Raw genomic sequence first — 4,738 nt, forward strand, 5'->3', positions numbered from 1 at the left:
GTAGCCTCTCCCCGATGTTATTCAATCTGTATATTGAGCAAGCAGTAAAGGAAACAAAAGAAAAGTTCGGAGTAGGTATTAAAATTCATGGAGAGGAAGTAAAAACTTTGAGGTTCGCCGATGACATTGTAATTCTGTCAGAGACAGCAAAGGACTTGGAAGAGCAGTTGAACGGAATGGACAGTGTCTTGAAAGGAGGATATAAGATGAACATCAACAAAAGCAAAACGAGGATAATGGAATGTAGTCAAATTAAGTCGGGTGATGCTGAGGGAATTAGATTAGGAAATGAGACGCTTAAAGTAGTAAAGGAGTTTTGCTATTTAGGGAGTAAAATAACCGATGATGGTCGAAGTAGAGAGGATATAAAATGTAGACTGGCAATGGCAAGGAAAGCGTTTCTGAAGAAGAGAAATTTGTTAACATCGAGTATAGATTTAGGTGTCAGGAAGTCGTTTCTGAAAGTATTTGTATGGAGTGTAGCCATGTATGGAAGTGAGACATGGACGATAACTAGTTTGGACAAGAAGAGAATAGAAGCTTTCGAAATGTGGTGCTACAGAAGAATGTTGAAGATAAGGTGGGTAGATCACGTAACTAATGAGGAGGTATTGAATAGGATTGGGGAGAAGAGAAGTTTGTGGCACAACTTGACTAAAAGAAGGGATCGGTTGGTAGGACATGTTTTGAGGCATCAAGGGATCACAAATTTAGCATTGGAGGGCAGCGTGGAGGGTAAAAATCGTAGAGGGAGACCAAGAGATCAATACACTAAGCAGATTCAGAAGGATGTAGGTTGCAGTAGGTACTGGGAGATGAAGAAGCTTGCACAGGATAGAGTAGCATGGAGAGCTGCATCAAACCAGTCTCAGGACTGAAGACCACAACAACAACAGTAGAAAGACACGAACTGCATTTTATAAAAGCACTTTCTTTACTCATACATAATGTGTAGTTTCATCACTGCTACTAATAAGATGCTAAAAATGACCGCTGCGCCGGCCGCTGTGGCCGAGTGGTTTTAGGCGCTACAGTCCGGAACCGCGCTGCTGCTGCGGTGGCAGGTTCGAATCCCGCCTCGGGTATAGATGTGTGTGATGTCCTTAGGTAAGTTAACTTTAAGTGGTTCAAAGTCTTGGGGACTGATGACCTCAGATGTTAAGTCCCATAGTGCTTGGAGCCATTTTTGATGACCGCTGCGTATGCTCCCAGATCACGTAAGAAACAGATTGCCCGATCGCTTGGTCTAGCAGGCAACCCTTGTCAGGGAACGGCCACCAGGCGGCAATAGCGTCGCACCCTTACTTGTGGAATCAACCACTAGATGGCACTCCGTTTTGTGAAATATGTGGTAACATCGGCCGAACGCGTGCAGCTTTCCACTATTTGGCGTCTGTGAAGTACAGCTGTTTCTAACATACCAGTGGTAGTGGATCGAGTCGTCATGCCGAGGACCTGCGAGTATATCAACTGTGGAAGGAGCGGACGAACAAATCCTGAATTAAAAATGTTCAGATTTCCCATCAAAGATAAAGATAGGTTACGCGAGTGGATTTTAAATTCAGGTAAATCAATAAATTAGTTACGAGTAAGAATTAGTGAAGAGCCCTAAGCATTCGATCCTATATACATTTTGTCGATCTTATATTCTGATATAATGTGGCAGCCCTTCCTGTACAAGAATCATATCATATAATTTTTAAATGAAATCTTTGCTGCGATTTGGACTTTTTTAAATGTTCAAAGACAAGTGTAGTAGAACTGTCTCAGAACTGAAAATTATAAAAAATATGTAGTTTATTCATATTGTATTTCAGTACCAAATAAAGATTCTCCGTTAGGTTGCACAAATAAGTTCCGTTGCCTTTCCTTGATCACTCTACCACGTTTAACTAGAAAGAAGTAATGTGTTAAATCTGAGCAAAACAGTACTGCATGTGACAATAGTAGATGTGCTGACTTCAAAGTTAAGATGTTTATCATCACAGAATTTTTTTTTTACTCACGATATTTAAAGTTTCACAATATTTATTTTTTTCGAAGATATCGTTGTTAAGTGCGTACATGAAATTATATTCGTTTACAACTAACAGTAAGCAAATGCAAACTGTGGTTATACTTATGAACGCTTACAGAAATACTTAGAAAGGAAGCAAAATCTGTTTCTTAAACTTATTTACAGTCTCAATGTGAAAAATATCTTGTAGTTATAACTCACCTAATCCCTATACATACTTTATGCAAAATAAATAATTATGTCGGTAATGTCAGGACGCGAAACCCACTGCTCAGTGCAATATTTGTCAGTAAATTAACGGATTATATTTCAAAGACGTTGAGGTTTTGAAAACTTTCTAGTGTTAACCTGCGCGTGGAGATCTTTTTTACCAACATAATCCGTATCAGAAGAGCTGTATAACAAAGTGGAAATAGACGGCATGGAAGGCGAGTGTAAAACCTATGCGACTACAATACAGTATGCATTTAAACAGTAACTCACGAGAAATATTTGTATGTTACTTATCATTTATTTAATTTCGCATATGATTGTGAGAAGTATCCCTACAGTAGAAATAAACTTGGTTTGTAGAATTACAGGAGCTAATCTACATTCTTCGATTGAAAACTCGGGAAAAACCATAGCCGATCATGGTCTACAGTCAGCTGTGTGACGAATGCACTTCGCGCGCAGCGCTCTAGCCGAACACAAATCAGCGTCATTCACGTCACCGAAGATACAGCGTTGCCAATTCCGCGACATGGACAGGTCGGTTAGCACTGTAGCGTCGCCTGCGACATCTGTTGACCGACGGGAAAACTATTTTTACGGTTGCCTGTTCCGCCGTAAGGACGGTCAATCTGTTTCTTACGTGATCTGGGGTATGCTCCTATTCATCTTTGTTGGAAACTGCTTCATAATTTCCAGCACATCATAGAGGTGATTGATACAGAGTGCAGCAAGCATACTGTAATTTTTTTTGCTATCATTTAGACGCGCTTCGAAGTCATCACAGTATTGAGGTGATACATTGACTGTATAAAAATGACGACGTCATAGCATGGTCTGAACATCTCTACATTCAATAAGGGAACAAGATTTGGCGTCTGCATATTCACAGAGAAAATCTCGGATATCGTTCGCCATCTACATGAAGTACTGAACTACCATTCCGTTTAACATGCCTTATGAAGGTTGTTGGGACATTAATTACTGTACTCATTTGTTGTGAAATTGCTTGTGTAACACAGGTTCAGAAAAGCAATCTGCGATTAGCCAGTAAGTAATTTTCAAAGAAATTGCAGCACAGAAAGGTTAAAGTTCAACGACCCGTCGAAGTCGACACGAAACAATAACAAACTTCATTTTTCTTCAGTGATAAAAGACCGTGATATTTTCGTATATGAGACGGGATTCATTTGATACTAAAAGGAAATGTTCTTTTAAATATCAGTCTTGTTGTGATGAAAATTATTTGAAAAAAAATAAATAAATAAACGCTTCTGAATGTATTATCTGAAGCTGTGCAGCGAGGCGTTTGATTGTGATCTGTCGATCACCTCGAATGAGACTGTCCGCCCATCCCAGGAGTCACAGATGTCTTCTGCCGGCTGGCACGCGGAACATAGGATATACACTCCTGGAAATGGAAAAAAGAACACATTGACACCGGTGTGTCAGACCCACCATACTTGCTCCGGACACTGCGAGAGGGCTGTACAAGCAATGATCACACGCACGGCACGCGGACACAGCAGGAACCGCGGTGTTGGCCGTCGAATGGCGCTAGCTGCGCAGCATTTGTGCACCGCCGCCGTCAGTGTCAGCCAGTTTGCCGTGGCATACGGAGCTCCATCGCAGTCTTTAACACTGGTAGCATGCCGCGACAGCGTGGACGTGAACCGTATGTGCAGTTGACGGACTTTGAGCGAGGGCGTATAGTGGGCATGCGGGAGGCCGGGTGGACGTACCGCCGAATTGCTCAACACGTGGGGCGTGAGGTCTCCACAGTACATCGATGTTGTCGCCAGTGGTCGGCGGAAGGTGCACGTGCCCGTCGACCTGGGACCGGACCGCAGCGACGCACGGATGCACGCCAAGACCGTAGGATCCTACGCAGTGCCGTAGGGGACCGCACCGCCACTTCCCAGCAAATTAGGGACACTGTTGCTCCTGGGGTATCGGCGAGGACCATTCGCAACCGTCTCCATGAAGCTGGGCTACGGTCCCGCACACCGTTAGGCCGTCTTCCGCTCACGCCCCAACATCGTGCAGCCCGCCTCCAGTGGTGTCGCGACAGGCGTGAATGGAGGGACGAATGGAGACGTGTCGTCTTCAGCGATGAGGGTCGCTTCTGCCTTGGTGCCAATGATGGTCGTATGCGTGTTTGGCGCCGTGCAGGTGAGCGCCACAATCAGGACTGCATACGACCGAGGCAAACAGGGCCAACACCCGGCATCATGGTGTGGGGAGCGATCTCCTACACTGGCCGTACACCACTGGTGATCGTCGAGGGGACACTGAATAGTGCACGGTACATCCAAACCGTCATCGAACCCATCGTTCTACCATTCCTAGACCGGCAAGGGAACTTGCTGTTCCAACAGGACAATGCACGTCCGCATGTATCCCGTGCCACCCAACGTGCTCTAGAAGGTGTAAGTCAACTACCCTGGCCAGCAAGATCTCCGGATCTGTCCCCCATTGAGCATGTTTGGGACTGGATGAAGCGTCGTCTCA

This window comes from Schistocerca nitens, chromosome 1 (assembly GCF_023898315.1).
Source record: "Schistocerca nitens isolate TAMUIC-IGC-003100 chromosome 1, iqSchNite1.1, whole genome shotgun sequence".
NCBI classification, from domain to species: domain Eukaryota; kingdom Metazoa; phylum Arthropoda; class Insecta; order Orthoptera; family Acrididae; genus Schistocerca; species Schistocerca nitens.